The sequence below is a fragment of the Triticum urartu genome, chromosome 6A, assembly GCF_056163025.1.
Source record: "Triticum urartu cultivar PI428250 chromosome 6A, HENAU_Tu73, whole genome shotgun sequence".
Taxonomy (NCBI): Eukaryota; Viridiplantae; Streptophyta; class Magnoliopsida; order Poales; family Poaceae; genus Triticum; species Triticum urartu.
Window position 1 is genome coordinate 208,891,408 of NC_141878.1, and position 23,789 is coordinate 208,915,196.

Below are 23,789 nucleotides of genomic sequence, written 5' to 3' on the forward strand. Positions count from 1 at the left end.
CCATCATTGTCATATTGTTCTCATATGCATGAGGCATTCATATAGTCATATATTTGTTCTAGTATCGAGTTGTAATTCTTTAGTTGTAAGTAAATAAAAGTGTGATGATCATCACTATTAGAGAATTATCCCATGTGAGGAAAGGATGATGGAAGCTATGGTTCCCTCACAAGTTGGGATGAGTCTCCGGACTTAAAAAAAATAAAAGAGGCCAAAGAAGCCCAATAAAAATAAGAGGCCAAAGAAGCCCAACAAAAAAATGAGAGAAAAAGAGAGAAGGGACAATGTCACTATCCTTTTTCACACTTGTGCTTCGAAATAGCAACATGTTCTTCATGATAGAGAGTCTCCTATTTTGTCACTTTCATGTACTAGTGGGAATTTTTCATTATAGAACTTGGCATGTACATTCCAATGATGGGCTTCCTCAAATTGCCCTAGGTCTTCATGAGCAAGCAAGTTCGATGCACACCCACTTAGTTTCTTTTTGAGCTTTCATACACTTATAGCTCTAGTGCATCCATTGCATGGTAATCCCTACTCACTTGCATCGATGTCAATTGATGGGCATCTCCATAGCCCATTAATTTGCCTAGTTGATGTGAGTCTTTCTCCTTCTTCTTTGTCTTCTCCACAACCACCATATTCTATTCCACCTATAGTGCTATAGGAAGGAAATATGCCCTAGAGGCAATAATAAATTTGTCATTTTATATTTCCTTATTCATGATAAAGGTTTATTATTCATACTAGAATTGTATTGATCGGAAACCTTAATACATGTGTGAATACATAAACAAACACCGTGTCCCTAGTGAGCCTCTACTAGACTAGCTCGTTGATTAAAGATGGTTAATGTTTTCTAACCATGGACATGAGTTCTCATTTGATAATGGGATCACATCATTAGGAGAATCATGAGATGGACAAGACCCATCTGTTAGCTTAGCATAATGATCGTTCAGTTTTATTGCTATTGCTTTCTTCATGTCAAATACACATTCCTTCGACTATGAGATTATGCAACTCCCGGATACCGGAGGAATGCCTTATGTGCTATCAAACATCACAACGTAACTGGGTGATTATAAAGATGCTCTACAGGTATCTCCGAAGGTGTTTGTTGAGTTGGCATAGATCGAGATTAGGATTTGTCATTCCGAGTATCAAAGAGGTATCTCTGGGCCCTCTTGGTAATACACATCATAAGCTTGCAAGCAAACAACTAAGGAGTTAGTCACGAGGTGATGTATTACAGAACGAGTAAAGAGACTTGCCGGTAATGAGATTGAACTAGGTATGAAGATACCGACGATCGAATCTCGAGCAAGTAAAATACCGACGGACAAAGGGAATAATGTATGTTGTCATAACGGTTAAACCGATAAAGATCTTTGTAGAATATGTAGGAGCCAATATGGGCATCCAAGTTCCGCTACTGGTTATTGACTGGAGAGGTGTCTCGGTCATGTCTACATAGTTCTCGAACCCGTAGGGTCCGCACGCTTAACGTTCGATGACGGTATTGTATTATATGAGTTTTGTTATTTGGTGACCGAATGTCATTCGGAGTCCTAGATGAGATCACATACTTGATGATGAGTTTCGAAATGGTTGAGAGGTAAATATTGATATATAGGACGATAGTATTCTGACACCAGAAGTGTTCCGGAGGTTACCGGGTACATATCGGGTCACGAGAAGGGGTTTCGGGCACCCCCGGCAAAAGATATGGGCCAAGAGGGCAAACGCACCAGCCACCAGGAGCTGGTGCGCCCCCATATGGGCTGAACCATAGGAGAAGGAAAGAGGGGAAGGGGGAAGGAAAAGGGGGGGGGGGAGACGGCCTCCCCCTTCCTTCCCTCCTCCCTCCTCTTTCCTTCCCCTCCGGTAAATAAGGAAGGGGCGTGCCGGCCGAGGAGCAACCTAAGTAGTACTAGTAGAACGCCCGTGCGTTGCTACGGGCCACAATGCATAAGAATGAATTTTTCTTCATAAAATTTATCCATCCGGACTATGAATTTTTCTTCATAAAATTTATCCATCCGGACTACCTTAAATACATCCTATATATGAAGGAGACAATAATCCTAGACGCACTTACAAGAGTTTTAGAAAATCTCATTTTAACTAATCTTTCTCCCCCTAATTTCCAGCCGGGGTTGGCTCCATCCTTTCCCGATCTTAAATCCTATTGGTCCACAGTCGATAATCCGTTGAACCCGTAAAAGAACTTCCCGTAGATGTAGTAGCATTACTCTAAAGGAGAAATATGGTTATCCAGACTATCCGACTGTTATCACCAACACGTGGTCTCAACCCAAAAAACCCCACCACAAGATGCACTCTCTTTTTTCTGCCAGACCGTCCCCTTACTACTCGTTTTCCTGCCATAGCGAGACATCTCTTTTTTTGTTGAAACCCTCACCTTTAAAAACATGTCTAACATGTAACGTTAGGATCATCGTGCATGTCATGTGACCTTTTTTATGGTAGATAACTTTTCTTCTTCCTACTTCTCCAATAAAAAATAGTATATTTTTAATAGAAGGATAAACATATTGCGCCATAAAGCAAATGCAATCAGTGCATGTCATGTGACCTTGTCGTCTTTTATGGTAGATAAATTTTCTTCTACTCACTATCTCTGCCTTGGAACCGCCCTTCTCTAATAAAAAATAATACATTTTTCGTAGCAGGATAAACGTATTGCGCCATGAAGCAAGTGCAATCAGTACATGCACACCGATATGTTCTCTATAGCAAAAATTTACTGGATTTTTTTGTTGCAAAATCCATCATATCTCCACATCTCGACTCATTTTTTTCAGATTCATCTCGACTAATATTACAACCACTGCCGTGGCATTTGGTCCTTTTTGAATCCTTGTCGATAGTATTCCTTGTAGAATAATATTTTCATTACCAAACGTCAATAATTTCTCACAGTCCAAGAGTGTCAGCTCCTTACTGACATGTAGTACTTTACATGTATTAAAATTTAAAAGGGATAGGAGTTTCTTTGCTTCACATAGCCTCTATAGAAACATAATGACTATAAAATACTAATAAATCTAATGGTTCCAATAAATAGAAATTTAGGGATAGGAGTTTCTACAGGTTGGACGGTGGTACCATCCATATAATTCATCTGAGCAGTACCTAGTGACTTGTTTCACAATCAAGTAGTTCTAGAAGCCCCTTAAAGCAACAACAAAGATATTTCACAGATCACCAACTTACAGTATGTGAACCATAGCACTATAGAAGTAACTCACCATACTCTCCCTACTCCCCGCGAAAATCAATCCTTGTTCCCTCCCCATGGAGCATGGAACATATACATCAGCAGTTCATGTTCACTCCTTAAATGGTCATTCAGAGAAGCATGTAGCCTGCTGCAAAAATATAGTAAATCCTGTCCAAAGCAACAATCTCTAAGATACAACCATATCTAGTTCAAATGCAATAAAAAATTTAGTGCTTGTGTTTCCAACAACAAATGTTAACATCTCTGGCTATGTTACTTTGAAACGAGATATCTGCTACGGAGTTCATGAAATATATTTTGCAGTTAATAGCTCATCCAAGTTAAGTACATGTATAGACATGAACAAAGCAATGTAAAGGCCATACAGTGATAATCACAAATCTTCGGCATATCACCTTGATAAAGTATTAGTATTAGTATAATCACAAATCTTCGGCAAATCTTCGTCTTTTGCTCAATGATAAGCAACTCAATTTCTATTAATAACTTAACTCGCAATATAAATTGTTCATATGCGATAAAACTTATCATGGAAATTAGCACAAGCTATGTAGTCTGTTGCTTGTGTGCTCTCCAATATAACTACTTGGTAAATGCACAAGCAGCACATTTACCTACTCATCATGTGAAACTCTGCAGGAAGCTTCACAAATGCACTCACCTTTCTGAAAAGCATAGTAGACACCACGACCCTTTACAGCTACCTGCTCATCATGCAAAAATCTGAAGGAATCTCCCTGACTGCATAGGATTTCTGAAAGCATAGTAGACACCACGGGATTCCCCCTTATTTCCTGGACCATGGTGTCTGTCATGCTCCCATTTTGGGTCATCCTTCTTAGAACCCCCAACCAGTGTTCGCATTTATCTGAACCGGTTCTCTGAAATATAACCATGAACACACAAATTAGTCGGCAATCATGATGGTTAAGTGGAAGTACTTAAGAAGGTTAGTGGTAAACTATATGGCCTAGTGATGATATAACCACGGTAGCTTAAGAAACATGACTGAAGCCGCATCACTTGTGTCATTATCCAGCCAATATTCACCTTTTTAAATTGTAGATTGAAGCCACTGTGAACATACTGAGATACAAAGCATGAAGCTTCTAAATTCCGTACCTATACATCAATACAAAGCATGGGGAGCGCATGAAGCTTTTAAACTTCCGAACCTATACATCAATGCAAAGCATGGGGAGCAAACATATTCTTGTTTTTCTGTGATCTATGCTTCTGCCCGCTAACTCCTTCATCCTACTTGTTGCTTCCTTGAGCCTCACATTTGTATGGAATTTAAGTAGTGGGTTTAATTTAGAACAATCAGTATCTACAGAAAAATATAATAAGGGAAATTTTAGTAGCTTTGGGAGCAATTTAAGAACTAATTTAAATACATTGCAAATCTCAACTTTGATATCAATCTTAATTTTCTTTGAAGAAATTGTGTACAGCTAGGTTATCATAGAAGGATATCACCTAATGCCGAGCTATGCCCCACATGGACACCAGGCAATCGCAGCACTGGCCACGGTCCTCCAGCCACACGAACCCATGGTACGGGCCTACTCCCATGCCAACCTTGCCAGCGATAGTCCACCAGAGAAATCCTCCCCATGGTCTGAGCAGGTTCAGATTTACCTTTGGCATTAAAAACAACACACACACAATATTAGTATAATGCAAATGCTTTATACATACACATAGGCTTCATTTCTGATCCAAATTATGGAATATGAGCAGATGTAAAGCCCAGAGAAGTCCAGTACAGTATGCTTCATGTGGAATTCAAGTTGTTAAATTAAATAACTACATGCACCAAGATAACAACATGTGCTTTGTATATTAGTTCAGTTCATAAAATCTAGCAAAGGTGTATGCTCACTCATTTCTCTTTGGTTCCATTCCTCTGTTCTTCCTTGGTGCAAAACATGAACTATTAACCACGTGAATCTTTTCCGCCTATAATTGGCCCTTTTAAATGTTTTCTTTCCCTTGTTCTTCCACTTCTGGCATTACTACAGATGTCTGGGCTTCCTATATTTTGCTTACCTTATGCATCCTACAGCTTAATGGAGTGTCATTCAGTTTTTGGAATGCTCGGACGGAAATATACATTATCTAGTAATTTATTTAGTAATTTAAATAAATCATGTAAGTTCACTTTTCTTAGTTTCTTAGACTGAAGATACTTGTGATATGTTACGAGTGGAATCTATGAGAGAAAAAAAGCAGTTGCATTCTTGAAAAGAACTGATTTCATGCGCTCGAACGTTTCGTCGGGACCCAACTCCAAACCATGGAAAGGCTCGAATATGTTTTTAGAACATGGCTCTGCTGTTGTATAACTACCTATGAACTCACAAATCTAGAAGGCCATTCACCCTATGCAATGAATACACAATGTTTTATTGATTGGTGACAATAAGTACAAAAAATAGTAAGCCTCATGTGGATAGAAAAGGATGACAGGCTTGCTACCGAGAACATACCGATTATAGAAAAAGGATGTCAGGCTTGCTTCTAGTTCTTGAGTTTTTGGTCAGATATCAGCTCATCAACCAAAATTCTTCAATGCAGGCTCAGTAACCTCATTTCAGTTCCTTCTTTGTCAACTATTTCATCAATGCAGGCTCAATAACCGTCCAGACCTAAACCCGTTATCAAAATACTCAGGATATTAGCTACCGATGAGCATTCACAAGCGACATATCTAAAACATTTAATAAATCTCATGAGGTGAACACTTACTTGGAAATACTTTGGAAGAGTGTTGTATTTACAAGACCTCTTGAAATGCCAGTAGGATCATTACATGCCGCAGATGTAGAACATATGCCGGGCATATTGTGCTTAAGCCACCAAAGACTTAGTCTCGGGAATAAGTAGGTGGTCGCGTCCAACATTGTGATTGATCATTAAAATAGTATTCCAACTAAAAATATTCAATTCTTAGTAGTAACACAGTTCTACCAGATTGCAATAATACCGGATAAGCCTCAGGTGCATGTTGACAAGAAAATATGACTGGTATACTAAGTATTTACTATGTTGCAAATAACTTAGAATCACAAGGAATAGTAACCGAAACAACATCAGCCAACACCCAGCCTTCTATAGTTCTTCAGCACTTTTTTGAATGGATGCTTCTAAGGACACATTTTTAATGGATGCTTCTGATGGTATTGTATATGCAATCAGTGACAACATGAGTAAATAATGCTTAAGATGATGGTGCACTTGACATTAGTTGCATTCCAAATGGGCCCTGATCACATGTTGTGGTCAACTAAAAGAAAGAGAATTATCCTGCTGTCAATGTTGCTGGAAGATCAAGATTTACATGTACACAAAATACATGTATGAGAGAAGTTTTGGCATCTCAAAGACTCTTACTGCTTTTACGTTAGCCTTGCATCTCTCAAATCTTACAGTGATTTCCTTCATGGTAACCGACAATCACACACTCGATTAAACCAACATTTCTATATTTACAGTGCACTGATATAGAAAAGATCTTTTTTAAAAGAGATGATGTTATAGAAGAGTCTGAAAGGGAACTAAGACACATTTGCCAAACAACTTATGTTGTTGACTTTGGTCCACTGCCCTTGGGCATTTACGCATAATTCGGAACACAAAAACAGTCTTGTATTGGTAACATTCTTGAAAGAATGATGACTGTTTTAAATACTTCCATAGAGAAAAACTAAGATGCTGAGAAAAACACAATTTTCTGATCCACCAGAAGTGCTTTCGGACATCCAAAAATATTTGATTCCAGAAGGAACGGAACAATTCGCATGTACTTACGTCATAAGAACATAAAGTTAACTAATATCCATATGGGGTAGAACTAAAATGCTTAATGATACCAATGCTGGAGTTCAGAAATGTTGGCTGCAAGATGCTATCCAAAAGACAGAAAAAACCCTGCTCAAATAGTTCGAGTGCACAATTCCTGGAGTAGGCAAGGAGCTAACCCCAGGTTTCTGCTCAAACTCTCGTGCCATGTACAGTGGGACATGGTTTTCAGAAAAACAAAATTTTCCATTATGATCCTGAGTACATTCTACTTCCAAAATATTATTGGTTACATGGACAGGGAGATGCTTCTGGTTGGGGAACTTAAGTGCATATCCAGTGGCCGGGAAGAAAGGGCCAAAAATAAAACAAGCCATATATTTCTTTGAAACGCCTATGTCCACACAAAGAATTAGACTCAATTTATTTCACTTATTACTACATCACAATGAAAAGAACATGAGTCCAAAATAGTGAAATAGCATAGAGAAGTACTGCAATCAAAACATATGAGTGGTCATTGTAATCCACATTGATTCGATGAATGGCATACAAAATGTAAATCAAATATTATTGAAGGGGAGATTGTTGACCTGGTAGCAACGGTATCTTCCTATCAGAACCATGCGACTACAAAAAATCCTAATGTACTGAAAATACATCATGGGCAATTTCTTCAATAAACTAATATTAGATAAATGGCCTTCTCGACCAGCAATCTTCTCCTTCAGAATGTACCTGGGCACGTAAAGATACAAAATTACCGATCAAATATCTACAACACAAACTGAACCGAATCAAAAGCAGTTTTGGCTAAAAACTTTGCTGATATCAAACTGCTATCAAACAAATGGCCTTTTGGACCAACATAGGAAAGAAGCATAGGTTTCTCAATTTGGAATAGAAGAGCTCTTCATAAATCTAACAAACTAAACAAAATCAAAAGACCTAGAGCTATGGGGGCTCACCAAAGACATGGAGGGGATCAGTACCCAATGGCCATATGCAAGGCCGATGCAGCGAGGATAAAGTAAACAATATGCAAAAGTAAATACAAATGTGCATCAAGATATATTAACATGTGACTTGGGATTTGCTTCATCCTTCGAACCCAGCACTTGAATTTGTAACCTTCAGGGGTGAGAAATTTATGAAAGCATATCTCTCTCTAATTTATCAAATTCTTCTTTCTTATAATTGTAGATTCTGTACAATAATTCGAATGAATAATTGGAAGAGGGTTGGGATGTGTGTGGAGAGAGAGAGAGAGAGAAAACCATATCTCAGCACCAACACGATGTTGGGGGGAGCCTTCTTAAAGAATCACCAACCTATTTATTTTCGTAACATATGCTTTTATCGCAGCTCTATCCAGTGTCCTAACTGATCGAATGTTGATCACCTGTTAAAACATATCAGTAGAAAATAAGTTATATTCATGGCATGTACCATGTAGAGTAAAATCATATCGATAGTTACACTATTTTAGAAAAGAAGTTACCTCAGCACTGATTCCTTCCTACGACAGTATTCAGCAGCCTGTAAACAAACTGAGCATTATAATATGTCAAAATAAAAATGCTGAGAGAGTAATTCAATCCAGCAACAGAACATTCCATATTAGGACAAAAATACAAAAGAAAACCACAATTTCCAAAAGGTCTGTATCTGAATGAAATCATTGCACACACCAGAGCAAAGTTGATATTGTTATAAAAATGTACTTCTTGCTACAAGGACAAAACCAGAAAAGACCATGTGCAAAATAAAATTTCTCGTCAATCTAGCTAGGGGCCTGTTCATATGAAGAAGAGAAGGATCAGCAAAGGAAATAACATATCAAGAAAAGAAAAGAAAAAATATTAGAATGTAAATATGTTTGCTCATCGATTACCTTCTGCCTTTTTGATAAACATATTATATTTTAATTTGCTCAGTTGTTTTCTTTTTCTTTTTTAGCAAACTGCCATATATGGTACACGAAGAAGCATTTACCTGAAGGCATTAATATCTTTTTCAGCTTTTTAGTCTTACTGAATACTCTTGAAGGAGTCAAGGACTTGTTTGCTACTGTATATTAATTGGAGTAGGTAAAAGGCCAGTGTGGGTGAAAATATTATAAGGACAAATACATTAAATTCAATGACAAAATCAAGCTTTCAAATGATGCTTATGTGGTATTGCAATGAACTCCGACATCCAAATGTACTGTAAAATAAAAAAATTAACATCTGCTGTGAGCGAGCACAAGTATCGATCAATTTTACAATTGATGATTTAGATCCTAAGAGGCTATATTTCTTTATTCAAATGATATAAATAAATTAAATAAGATGAGAGTGAGACTACATACATAAAGCTGAATGTGCAAGATCGACATCATCCCCTAAGTGCTTCTCTTCTCAACTGCTTCCTTCTGGATGTTTTGAATGTTCAATGGAAAACACAATTCAAAAATACATGGTTAGATAATTGCAACCTCAGTTTATTTATAGAAGAATGTTATTGAAAGAATTGCATCCAACCAAAAACAAACCTTAATTTGAGACATATAGTTTGATGCCTTACCTACAGTTGTAACCTTCTCAGCAAGTATGCCAATCTGCATGTTCGAACGGAATTTTCTATCGGAGAGTAAGCAGAGGTTTATACATCAGAATCTTCTATGAGAAGCAAGCAGAGGTTATACATTATATAGAGAAGACTAATAGAGAGTACCAACTCGATATTTCTTGTTGGTCCATACTTCCATTGTCGGCATGAAAATGAAGCACTGCCACCGTTGCCGGCTCCTCCAAATGCCCATCAGTGTAGCATGCTGGAGAACATACAGTACTGCACGAGTCAAACCGAAGAAGCAAAGAGCGTAGGAAAATAGACAATTGAATACTGAAAGAAAGGAGAAGATAACCACCATATATGTTATTTTGCACAGTTCATTACATGAGTCAAATTACAGTGGTTATATTCCAAGGCCATCTGACAGTCCCTATTTTACAAAGCATGGCTTTGATGAACATACCAATCAGCTACTCTTAACGTTCCACATCACCTAAGCTAGCACTGATTGCATAAAACTTACAATATTACTTAGAGGTGCTTATCATCACCTACTCTTAACGAATTATTTGCATGGCTTATCATCAGCAGTTATGTTTTTACTGCCTTTAGTATTTTAATTAGGCTTCATTCAGAACTACTGCTGCACATTAAGTATGAGAAGGTAACAGCAGGCAAAATATCACTCTAGGCACCGGTCAAGTTTCAGTTGAGAATTCACACATTATATAAGAAGTATATGTGATGATAGATTTGAATCTGAAACGAGATCATGTATACCTTGTAAAAACATCATCCGCCAAAAGGGGCAAGTATCCCTTCTAACGTCAAAGTACCTACAATCAGTCGACGTGAAATATCACTAAATAGATCAAATAGATAGATTACAACCTACAACTCAAATAAATGGATCACACGTCTTTGCTTGAGAAGTTTGTACTGCCAAAAAAAAGAGAATCTTGAAAAGAAACACCAATATCACTAAACTTTACCCCAACACAATTGCAGATCCTATGCCACTTCTTTCATTATAATCAAACAAGAATTCAGAATATACCATAATGCAAATTACAAAAATTAGGGAGTAGCTTGAGGCCTGACTGAGTTGTAGGGGGAAATTAAGGCAGCAGGGAAAGGTCGCAAGTTAAGAGGAACATCTGCGCGTGGTGCTCACATATTGGGTGCTCACCATCGACGTCGTAGGGGGCAGGTTGCTGACATCCACCTGTACCTTCGTGTAACCCCCGACCTCCTCCTTGTCCGCTGCCGTATCTCCTTCCATCATGAAGCCTACGCCGTTCTCCTCATCTCCTACGCCCCGACTCTCTGCTCCGACTGCGCCCATGGTTCACCACGACCACGAGCGCCTGCTCCGTCCACTCACACGCGATCTCACCCGGGGCTCTGCTGGTTGAACCCACCTCGTTCTGGCCACCGTCAGCGGAGGGGGGTGGGTAGGGGACGTCTGCCGGAGCACGAACGAGGAGCAGCCACACTCACGGTCGTTGCTGCCAAAATTTGAAGGAGGAAGATGGGGGATGGGAGGTGGATACCCGATGCACTGCGCGGCGAGGCACGGTAGCGACCCCGGCCATGGGTCTCGATCGATCTGCCTCGTGGAGTGGAGGCAGGTCCCTGACGGGAGGGAGGAGAAGAGGATGGTGTGCGTCTGCGGCACGAGTAGGGGGAGGCCAGCGGCGGCTAGGGTTTTCGGGACGCGATTGGACTTTCTCTCGGGGATTATTTTTGCTGTTTTTTTTCGTGCGTGCGAGGGGATGTGAGAGCACAAGGGGCTGGCTGTTCGTAGGTTAACCGCCGTAGATTTTTTTAGAACGATTTTCTGTCGCTGAACCGTATTGTTTCAGAACGGGCCTCGTGGTAGCCTGCCGTTTTTTGGTCGGTCTCGAGGGAGGAAGGGGGGATCGCTGGGTAGTGGGAGGTGAGATGGAGGACGAAAATTAACCGTCTCTGGTGAGACGAAAATTGACCGGCGGAGACTACCAACTGCTCCATTAGGAGTAGAGATTCGTCCTACTTGGGGCGCCTCCTGGCCTCTCCCCTCTCCCTCCCACCTATATATATGTGGGGGGCGCCCCCTAGCACACCCCAGACAATTGTTAGCCGGGTGGGGCACCCTCCTCCACCGTTTACACCCCCGGTCATATTTTCGTAGTGCTTAGGCGAAGCCCTGCGAGGATCACTTCACCATCACCGTCACCACGCCGTCGGGCTGATGGAACTCATCTACTACCTCGACAACTTGCTGGATCAAGAAGGTAAGGGACGTCACCGAGCTGAACATGTGCAGAACGCGGAGGTGCCGTGCGTTTGGTACTTGATCAGTTGAAGCGCGAAGAAGTTCGACTACATCAACCGCGTTGAGAAACGCTTCCGCTTACGGTCTACAAGGGTACGTAGACACACTCTCCCCCTCATTGCTATGCATCTCCATTGATAAATCATTGCGTGTGCATATAATTTGTCTTCCATGCAACGTTTCCCAACAATGGCATCATGAGCCAGGTCTATGCGTAGATGATATGCACGAGTAGAACACAAAGAGTTGTGGGCGGTGATAGTCATATTGCTTACCACCAACATCTTATTTTGATTCGGCGGTATTGTGGGATGAAGCGGCCCGGACCAACCTTACATGTCCACGCACATGAGACCGGTTCCACCGACTGACATGCAGCTAGTTTTGCATAAAGGTGGCTGGCGGGTGTCTGTTTCTCGTACTTTAGTTGAATCAAATTTGACTGTGGCCGGTCCTTGAATAATGTTAAAACAATAAACTTGACAAAACACCATTGTGGTTTTATGCGTAGGTAAGAACGGTTCTTGCTAGAAGCCCGTAGTAGCCACGTCAAACTTGCAACAACAAAGTAGAGGACGTCTAACTTGTTTTTGCGGGGCATGTTGTGATGTGATATGGTCAAGACATGATGTGATAAACATTATTATATGAGATGATCATGTTTTGAAAGATATCTGACAACCGACAGGAGCCTTATGGTTGCCTCTTTATTGTATGAAATGTAAACACCATGTAATTGCTTTACTTTATCACTATGTGTTAGCGATAGTTGTAGAAGCAATAGTTGGCAAGACAACCACGATGCTACGATGGAGATCAAGTTGTCGAGCCGGTGACGATGGAGATCATGACGATGCTTTGGAGATGGAGATCAAAAGCACAAGATGATGATGGCCATATCATGTCACATATTTTGATTGCATGTGATGTTTATCTTTTATGCATCTTATTTTGCTTAGAACAATGGTAGCATTATAAGATGATCCCTTCACTAAATTTCAAGGTAAAAGTGTTCTCCCTGAGTATGCACCGTTGCTATAGTTCTTCGTTTCGAGACACCACGTGATGCTCGGCTGTGATAGACTCTACGTTCACATACAACGGGTGTAAGACAATTTTACACATGTAGAATACTTGGGTTAAACTTGACGAACCTAGCATGTACAGACATGGCCTCGGAACACTGGAGACCGAAAGGTCGAATGTGAATCATATAGTAGATATGATCAACATAGAGATGTTCACCATTGATGACTACCCCATCTCACATGATGATCTGACATGGGTTAGTTGATTTGGATCATGTATCACTTAGATGACTTGAGGGATGTCTATTTAAGTAGGAGATAATTAGTAATTTGATTAATTGAACTTAAATTTATCATGAACCTAGTCTTAATAGTTTTTGCATATCTATGTTGTAGATCAATAGCTCGCAATATAGCTCTCCTATTTTTGATATGTTCCTAGAGAAAAATAAGTTGAAAGATTATAGTAGAAATGATGCGGACTGGGTCCATGCTACCTCTTGAGCTTGCATTAGTTTTTCCCTTGAAGAGGAAAGGGTGATGCAGCAAAGGAGCGTAAGTATTTCCCTCAATTTTGAGAACCAATGTACCAATCCAGTAGGAGACTACACAACAAGCCACCGAATACCTGCACAAACAAACACCAACTTGCAACCAACACGACAAAGGGGTTATCAATCCCTTCACGGTTATTTGCAAAGTGAGATCTGATAGAGATGGATAAACGATAAAGTAATATTTTTGGTTTATGGAACGAAAAGTAAAAGATTGCAAAAGAAAGTAAATAGGAAACTAGAATTGTAGATCGGAAACTTATATGATGGAAAATAGACCCGGGGGCCATAGGTTTCACTAGAGGCTTCTTTCAAGATAGAAATTATTACGGTGGGTGAACAAATTACTGCCGAGCAATTGATAGAAAAACGCAAAGTTATGATGATATCTAAGGCAATGATCATGAATATAGGCATCACGTCCGTGTCAAGTAGACCGAAACGATTCTGCATCTACTACTATTACTCCACACATCAACCGCTATCCAGCATGCATCTAGAGTATTAAGTTCATAAAGAACAGAGTAACACCTTAAGCAAGATGACATGATGTAGAGGAATTAACTCAAGCAATATGATGAAAACTCCATCTTTTTATCCTCGAGGGCAACAATACAATATGTGCCTTGATGCCCCTACTGTCACTGGGAAAGGACACCGCAAGATTGAACCCAAAGCTAAGCACTTGTCCCATTGCAAGAAAAACCAATCTAGTTGGCCAAACCAAATCGATAGTTCGAAGAGACTTGCAAGGATATCAAATCATGCATATAAGAATTCAGAGGAGATTCAAATAATATTCATAGATAAGCTGATCATAAATCCACAATTCATCGGATCTCGGTGAACACACCGCAAAATAGTATTACATCAAATAGATCTCCAAGAACATCGAGGAGAACTTTGTATTGAGAATAAAAGAGAGAGAGAGGAAGCCATCTAGCTACTAGCTATGGACCCGTAGGTTTGAAGTACACTACTCACGCTTCATCGGAGAGGCAATGGTGTTGATGTAGAAGCCCTCCGTGATCAATTCCCCTTCCTTCCGGCAGGATGCCAGAAAAAGCCCCAAGATGGGATCTCACGGGTACAGAAGGTTGCGGCGGTGGAGAAGTGGTTTTGTGGCTCCCCCGAATGTTTTTGGGGTATAAGAGTATATATAGTCGAAAGAATTAGGTCTGGGGAGCTACGAGGGGCCCACAAGGTCGGGGGGCGCGCCCCACCCCCCTCAGCACGCCCTCCACCCTTGTGGCCACCTCGAGGCACCTCTGACTTGCACTCCAAGTCTCCTCGGTGTCTTTTGGTCCAAGAAAAATCATGGCGAAAGTTTTATTCCGTTTGGACTCCGTTTGGTATTCCTTTTCTGCAAAACTCTAAAACAAGGAAAAAACATAAACTGACATTGGGCTCTAGGTTAATAGGTTAGTCCCAAAAATCATATAAAATAGCATATTAATGCATATAAAACATCCAAAACAGATAATATAATAGCATGGAACAATAAAAAATTATAGATACGTTGGAGACATATCAGTCCATGATCTGAGGATTATCCTCATTGCTGCATAGAAGAATTATGTCCTTGATGCACATCAAGGTGACAGACCTATTGCAGGAGCAGATGCAGACATTATGAACGTTTGGCAAGCTCAACATGATGACTACTTAATAGTTTAGTGCGCCATGATTTACGGCTTAGAACCGGGACTTCAAAAAGTTTTTGGTTGCCATAGAGCATAAGAGATGTTCCAAGAGCTAAAATTGGTATTTCAGACTCATGCCCATGTCGAGAGGTATGAGACCTCTGACAAGTACTTTGCCTACAAGATGGTGGAGAATAGCTCAACCAGTGAGCATGTGCTCGGAATGTCTGGGTACTACAATCGATTGAATCAAGTGGGAGTTAATCTTATAGATAAGAAGTGATTGACAAAGTTCTCTAGTCACTATCACCAAGCTACTAGAACTTCATGATGAACTATAATATTCAAGGGATGACGAAAATGATTCCCGAGCTCTTCGCGATGCTGAAATCAGCGATGGTAGAAATCAAGAAAGAGCATCAAGTGTTGATGGTTAACAAGACCACTAGTTTCAAGAAAAGGGGCAAGGGAAAGAAAGGGAACTTCGAGAAGAATGGCAAGAAAGTTTCCACTCCTGGGAAGAAGCCCAAAGCTGGACCCAAGCTTGAGACTAAGTGCTTCTACTACAAAGGGACTGGTCACTAGAAGCGGAACTACCCCAAATACTTGGCGGATAAGAAGGATGGCGAAGTGAACAAAGGTATATTTGATATACATGTTATTGATGTGTACTTTGCTAGTGTCCGTAGCAACCCCTGGGTACTTGATACCAGTTCAGTTGCTAAGATTAGTAACTCGAAACGGGAGTTGCAGAATGAATAGACACCAGTTAAGGATGAGGTGACGATGTGTGTTGGAGGTAATTCCAAGGTTGATACGATCACCCTCGCACACTCCATCTACCTTCGGGATTAGTGTTGAACCTAAATAAATGTTATTTGGTGTTTGCGTTGAGCATGAATATGATTAGATCATGTTTATTGCAATACGATTATTCATTTAAATCAGAGAATAATTGTTGTCCTATTTACATGAATAAAACCTTCTACGGTCATACACCCGATGTAAATGGTTTATTGAATCTCGATCATAGTGATAAACATATTCATAATATTGAAGCCAAAAGATGCAAAGTTGATAATGACAGTACAACATACTTGTGGCACTCCCGTTTAGGTCATATTGGTGTAAAGCGCATGTAGAAACTCCATGCGGATGGACTTTTGGATCACTTGATTATGAATCATTTGACGCTTACGAACCATGCCTCATGGGAAAGATGACTAAAACTCCATTCTCCGGAACAATGGAGCGAGCTAATGACTTATTGGAAATAATACATACCGATGTATGCGGTTCGATGAGTATTGAGGCACGCGACGGGTATCATTATTTTCTAACCTTCACAGATAATTTGAGTAGGTTGATACGTCTCCAACGTATCTATAATTTTTTATTGTTCCATGCTGTTATATTATCAATCTTGGATGTTTTATAATCATTTTATATCAGTTTTTGGTACTAACCTATTGACATAGTGCCAAGTGCCAGTTCCTATTTTTTCCATGTTTTTTACGTCGCAAAAAATCAATATCAGACGGAGTCCAAATGCCATGAAACTTTATGGAGAATTTTTATGGGCCGAAAGGAACACAATGGGCCCTGGCTGCGCCTGGGGGGTGCCCCGAGGGGGGCACAACCCACCAGGGCACGCCAGGAGGCCCAGGCGCGCCCTGGTGGGTTGTGCTCACCTCGGGTGCCCCCGGACCGCCTCTTTGCTCTATAAATACCCCAAAAATCCCAGAACCCTAGGGGAGTCGACGAAATATTCATCCAGCCGCTGCAGAGTCTAGAACCACCAGATCCAATCTAAACACCATCTCGGATAGGGTTCACCACCTCCATTGGTGCCTCTCAGATGATGCGTGAGTAGTTCTTTGTAGACCTTCGGGTCCGTAGTTAGTAGCTAGATGGCTTCAGCTCTCTCTCTCTCTCTCTTGATTCTCAATACAATGGTCTCTTGGAGATCCATATGAAGTAACTCTTTTGCGGTGTGTTTGTTGGGATCCAACGAATTTTGAGTTTATGATCAGATCTATCTTTTATATCCATGAAAGTTATTTGAGTTTCTTTGATCTCTTATATGCATGATTGCTTATAGCCTCGTATTTATTCTCCGATATTTGGGTTTTGTTTGGCCAACTTGATATATTTATCTTGCAACGGGAAGAGGTGTTTTGTAGTGGGTTCGATCTTACGGTGCTTGATCCCAGTGACAGAAAGGGAAATGACACGTATGTATCGTTGCTACTAAGGATAAAACGATGGGGTCCATCTCTACATAGATAGATCTTGTCTACATCATCTCATCGTTCTTATTGCATTACTCCGTTTCTCCATGAACTTAATACACTAGATGCATGCTAGACAGCGGTCGACGTGTGGAGTAATAGTAGTAGATGCAGGGAGGAGTCGGTCCACTTATCTTGGACGTGATGCCTATATAATGATCATTGCCTGGATATCGTCATAATTATTTGAGGTTCTATCAATTGCCCAACAGTAATTTGTTTACCCATCGTTTGCTATTTTTCTCGAGAGAAGCCACTAGTGAAACCTACGCCCCCCGGGTCTTCTTTCTCATATATTTGCCTTTGCGATCTACTTTTACTTGCATTTATTTTCAGATCTACTAAACCAAAAATCCAAAAATACCTTACTGCAATTTATCTTTATTTATTTATTTGGCGTTCGATCTATCAATCTACTGCAAATTTATCTCACGTCCGTTTGCCTATCTTGAGGCGCCGTACCCCAAAAGGGATTGACGACCCCTTTAACACGTTGGGTTGCGAGGATTTGTTATCTCTGTGTAGGTGATGTTTACATTGTGTTGTTTGGTTCTCCTACTGGTTCGATAACCTTGGTTTCATATCTGAGGGTAATACCTACCGCCAGTGTGCTGTATCATCCCTTCCTATTTGGGGAAAAACCGACGTAGCTTCAAGCGAGATCTTAGGTATGGGTATATCTACTTGATGAAACACAAGTATGAAACATTTGAAAAGTTCGAAGAATTTTTGAGTGAAGTGGAGAATCATCGTAACAAGAAAATAAAGTTTCTACGATCTGATCGTGGAGGCGAATATTTGAGTTACGAGTTTGGCCTTCATTTAAAACAATGTGGAATTGTTTCACAACTCACGCCACCTGGAACACAATAGCGTAATGGTGTGTCCGAACGTCGTAACCGTACTTTATTGGATATGGTGCATTCTATGATGTCTCTTACCGATTTACCACTATCGTTTTGGGGTTATGAATTAGAGACAACCGCATTCATGTTAAATAGGGCACCGTCTAAATCCATTGAGACGACACCATATGAACTATGGTTTGGCAAGAAATCTAAGCTGTCGTTTCTTAAAAGTTTGGGGATGCGACGCTTATGTCAAAAGACTTCAGCTTGATAAGCTCCAACCCAAAGTGGATAAGTGCGTCTTCATAGGATACCCTAAGGAAACAATTGGGCACACCTTCTACCACAGATCCGAAGGCAAGATCTTTTTTTCCAAGAATGGATCCTTTCTAGAGAAGGAGTTTCTGTCGAAATAAGTGAGTGGGAGGAAAGTAGAACTTGATGAGGTAATTGTACCTTCTCTCAATTTGGATTGTAGCACATCAGAGAAATTCATTCCCATGATTCCTACACCAACTAGAGAGGAAGTTAATGATGATGGTCATGAAACTTTAGATCAAGTTACTACTGGACCTTGTAGGTCGAACAAAGCACATTCCGCACCAGAGTGGTTCGGTAATCCTATCCTGGAAGTCATGTTACTAGACCATGACGACCTACGAACTATGAAGAAGCTAAGATCATCCCAGATTTCGATAAATGGCTCGGGGCCATGAAATTTGAGATAGGATCCATGTATGAGAACAAAGTGTGGACTTTGGTGGACTTGCCCGATGTCGGCAAGCCATTGAGAATAAATAGATGTTCAAGAAGAAGACAAACGTTGATGGTACTGTCACCATCTACAAAGCTCAACTTGTCGCCAAAGGTTTTCGACAAGTTCAAGGGGTTGACTATGATGAGACCTTCTCACCCGTAGCGATGCTTAAGTCAGTCTGAATCATGTTAGCAATTGCCCCATTTTATAATTATGGAATTTGGCAAATGGATGTCAGAAACTGCATTCCTTAATGGATATTAAAGAAGAGTTGTATATGATGCAACCAGAAGTTTTTGTTGATCCTAAAGGTGCTAACAAAGCGTGCAAGCTCCAGTGATCCATCTATGGACTGGTGCAAGCATCTCGGAGTTGGAATATATTATTTTATGAGATTATCAAAGCATATGATTTTATACAGACTTATGGTGAAGCCTGTATTTACAAGAAAGTGAGTGGGAGCTCTGTAGCATTTCTGATATTATATGTGGATGGCATATTATTGATTGGAAATGATATAGAATTTCCGAATAGCATAAAAAGGATACTTGAATAAGAATTTTTCAATGAAAGACCTCGGTGAAGCTACTTATATATTGGGCATCAAGATCTATAGGGATAGATCGAGACGCTTAATAGGACTTTCACAAAGCACATACCTTGACAAGATTTTGAAGAAGTTCAAAATGGACTAGTCAAAGAAAGGGTTCTTGCCTGTGTTGCAAGGTGTGAAGTTGAGTAAGACTCAGAACCCGACCATGGTGGAAGATAGAGAGAGAATGAAAGTCATTCCCTATGCCTCAGCCATAGGTTCTGTAAAGTATGCCATGCTATGTACCAAACCTGTTGTGTACCTTGCCATGAGTTTGGCAAGGGGGTACAATAGTGATCCAGGAGTAGATCACTGGAAAACGGTCAAAATTATCCTTATTTACCTAAGAGGACTAAGAAGATATTTCTCGATTATGGAGGTAATAAAGAGTTCATCGTAAAGAGTTACATTGATGCAAGCTTTGACGCCTATTCATAAGACTCCGAGTCTCAATCTGGATACATATTGAAAAATGGGAGCAATTAGCTAGAGTAGCTCCATGCAGAGCATTGTAGACGTAGAAATTTGCAAAATACATACATATCTAAATGTGGCAGACCCGTTGACTGAACCTCTCTCACAAGCAAAACATGATCATACCTTAGTACTCTTTGGGTGTTAATCACATGGCGATGTGAACTAGATTATTGACTCTAGTAAACCCTTTGGGTGTTCACTACTGTAGATGGTGCTAACGCGACACTACAATCAGAGACCCTTCGACGAAACTATGTGCGATGCAATAATCGCAAACAGTGGTGTAAAAGAACCATCAAAAAAGGTGCAAAACGTTTGCGATGGCGGAGCCATCAAACACGGTTCAGATTTTAGTCGCGTGTGCGATGCAGGGCATACGGTTCAGTCCAATGAACTGTTTGCGATGAGGCGGAACAAAAGAAACGGGCAGCCTGATGAAGGCGTGTGCGATATACAACATACGGTTCACTCGGATGAACTGTTTGTGATTAGGCAACACAAAAGAAATGGTCCGCCAGATCAAGGTTTGTGTGATTGAAGGCATACGCTTCAGAAGGATTAACTATTTGCGATTAGGCAATAGAACAGAAACAGGTTAGCCAGATCAAAGTGTCTGCGATTGATGGCATACACTTCACATGGATGAACTGTTTGCGATTAGCCACAATAAACTGAAACAGTTAGATAGATCAACGTGTGTGCCGTAGACGGGCACACACATTCTAATTAAAAGAAGCGTGCGCGATGGTAATAACGAGTGCGCACGGTTGTTGGAACAAGACGTGTGCTGACATTGCCTATTGCGGTGCACCCTATGGTGCAAACGCCACGTACGCGACCGAGAAGGCATACGTGCCCACGTTACGCCTTCCGAGAATAGTGCCACACTTATAAGCGTCAGTAAATTTTGAGCATGCGTCCCGTCACATTCCAAATTGCAAACCTGTTCACAGCGATCAAAACCTAAACGGTTTTCCACTTAGGAGCGTATTACTATTCGGTTATAAATACTACTACTCCAAGATGACTGCACATTCCTCCTCAACTTCTCATCCACAAAAACAAAGTCATTCATCATCGTTCCCTTTGCGTCTGCCATGGCCAGCGTGACTTCTGGATCGAGAGATTGCCACCAGGGAGATGCGAGCATGGAAGCGGAAGCACGAGAGATGTCCAGCCTCGCCATGAACACAGCCGGCATGTCCCGCCGTGTGGCCGTAGCAGCATAGAGGTCCCGCCGCACCGCCGAAGCAACACACAGGTCCCGCCACACTGTCGATGTGGTAGACTGGTCCGGCCGCGTCGCAGAAGCAGAAGAGATGTCCCGCCACACTGTGAATGTGGCAGAGATGTCCTCCCGCACCGCAGAAGCCTAGGAAAATGTCTCACGGGCAGGCGAGGACTCTTACAGGCGCATGCATGTGATCTTCCATAGCCAGATGGATCAGATCTCTGGCTGGGCGAGGTTGCAGGACAACATAAAAGCCTCTTTTGAAGAGGCTACCGGTGTCATCTGGCAACTAAATGAGAGCAATGCGAAGCTCCGGGCCGAGCTGACCTACTAAGGGCGAAGATCGTTGAAAGTGCGGAGCAGCAGGAGGAGACCACTCCCTTGTTGAAGAGGACCGGTGTCATCGTCGAGAAACTTATGGACGAGAATGCCATGTTGCGCATCAAGCGTAGAAGGTTGGTGGAGGAATCCGTGGATGCTCTCAAGCAGCATGTTGAGGACAAGAACAAGCTCATCGTCGCTCGCCGCAGATACTAGTTCCCACGGCCTGCAACAACGTAGAGATCGGCGAGGTAGATCGTTGTCTTCCTTCTTCTTTTACCCTTGTGTACTTCTGGCGTTGCCGCATGTGACTTTTTAAATTATATTCCTAAATACGTAAGACAATTATTATCCACTATCATCGTCCTTATATCCATCATGCTTGCTATAAGTCATAGTTGATGCTATATAGGTCCGTCAGATCTTACATCAAGATCCGTGCAAAACTTTATTTTCAGATTTTCATTTTTCTCTCTTAAATCTCAGTCCAGTGAGACACATAGCCACGCCGTAGAACAGCGGCCCGGACGCCATTAATGGAGACGTTGGGAGGGAGGTGCGTGGCGAGTAGCGGTCAAAGGGCTCGCCTCCCGATGAGCATGCACAGGGGTCTGATCGCACGCCTCCCGTACTCAAATAGCTACCCCGCATGACACCTCCTAGCCAATAAAAAAGGGGACGCGTGGCGGCACGTAAATGGTAAGTAGAACGCCCACGGTTTCAATAATACTTGTGTTTCCGATTTGTAACGTGATAGCACTTGTTCCAAAATGACTTTGTTGATTGTTAATGTGTGCGCCTTCACAAATCGGGCAGAAAAATTACCACAACATGTTGGTGCCATGCCATGACACCATGCCAAGTTTCATGATCTTCAGGTGTGTTTTGGATTTACAGGAATTAAAAAACCAAGTTTCTCAATCTTTCCGGCCAAGCCACGGCGCCCAGATGTTTGAATTTCATTCCCATTTCTTGCATGGGACCTACAAATTCACCCAAGGACACACATGTGATTTTTCGAACAACTTTGGTGCACTGGAGCCTGTGCTTGTAGTTCAAATTTGAATTATGCACATTAAATGCACAAAAACTCAATTAATGTATAAAAAAGGCCAAACGAACCATAATTCCAAAATTTAGCACGATACTTCTATTTGGTCTAATCTGCATGTGTAAAAAAATTAAGGCGGGAGAAGGCAGTGTACATATCTCATTTCGCACACGGAGGTGACACGTTCCCTCTCGGAACCACGAGCCTTCTTGAGGGAAGCTCCGGTTTGCAAGAAGCTTACACCAAAGCTTGTCCCAATTCGGCCAAAAAATTACGGCAGCATGTTGGTGCCATGTCATGACACCATGCCAAGTTTCATGATTTTCAGGCGTGTTTTGGATTTACATGAATTAAAAAACCAAGTTTCTCAATATTTCCGGCCGAACCACGACGCCTAGATGTTTGAATTTCATTCCCATTTCTTGCATGGGACCTATAAATTCACCCAAGGACACACATGTGAGTTTTCAACCATCTTTGGTGCACTGGAGCATGTGCTTGTAGTTCAAATTTGAATTATGCACATTAAATGCGCAGAAACCCAATTAATGTATAAAAAAGGCCAAACGAACCCGGAATAATTCTAAAATTTAGCACGGTTTGGTCTAATCTCCCTGTGTAAAAAAATTAAGGCGGGAGAAGGCAGTCTACGTATGTCGTTTCGCACACCAACGTGACATGTTCCCTCTCGGAGCCACGAGCCTTCTTGAGGGAAGCTCCGGTTTACAAGAAGCTTACACCAAAGCTTGTCCCAATTCAGCCTAAAAAATTACCGCAACATGTTGGTGCCATGTCATGACACCATGCCAACTTTCATGATTTTCAGGCATGTTTTGGATTTACAGGAATTAAAAAACCAAGTTTCTCAATCTTTCCAGCCGAGCCATGACACCCAGATGTTTGAATTTCATTCCCATTTCTTGCATGAGACCTATAAATACACCCAAGGACACACATGTGATTTTTCAACCAACTTTGGTGCACTGGAGCATGTGCTTGTAGTTCAAATTTGAATTATGCACATTAAATGCGCAGAAACTCAATT

The 23,789-nt window shown here is 41.1% G+C and overlaps 1 long non-coding RNA gene across 10 annotated transcripts; it reads right to left on the reverse strand.

The window, feature by feature from the left end:
* Nucleotides 1–3,039: 3,039 nt before the first annotated feature.
* Nucleotides 3,040–11,392, reverse strand: LOC125512217 (uncharacterized). 10 transcript variants are annotated; one of them, XR_015607930.1, is made up of 11 exons: nucleotides 10,824–11,392; nucleotides 10,415–10,470; nucleotides 9,798–9,893; nucleotides 9,644–9,699; nucleotides 9,429–9,491; nucleotides 8,577–8,614; nucleotides 8,407–8,477; nucleotides 6,023–7,813; nucleotides 5,764–5,922; nucleotides 3,933–4,912; nucleotides 3,040–3,418 (listed from the first exon to the last, which is right to left on the reverse strand). It is a non-coding gene; the product is annotated as an uncharacterized LOC125512217 (long non-coding RNA). The 10 variants fall into 10 exon arrangements; XR_007285248.2 differs by having other exon boundaries at nucleotides 8,353–8,477; nucleotides 9,794–9,893; XR_007285251.2 differs by having other exon boundaries at nucleotides 3,933–4,152; nucleotides 4,751–4,912; nucleotides 6,023–8,477; nucleotides 9,794–9,893.
* Between the last annotated feature and the right edge of the window lie 12,397 nt (nucleotides 11,393–23,789).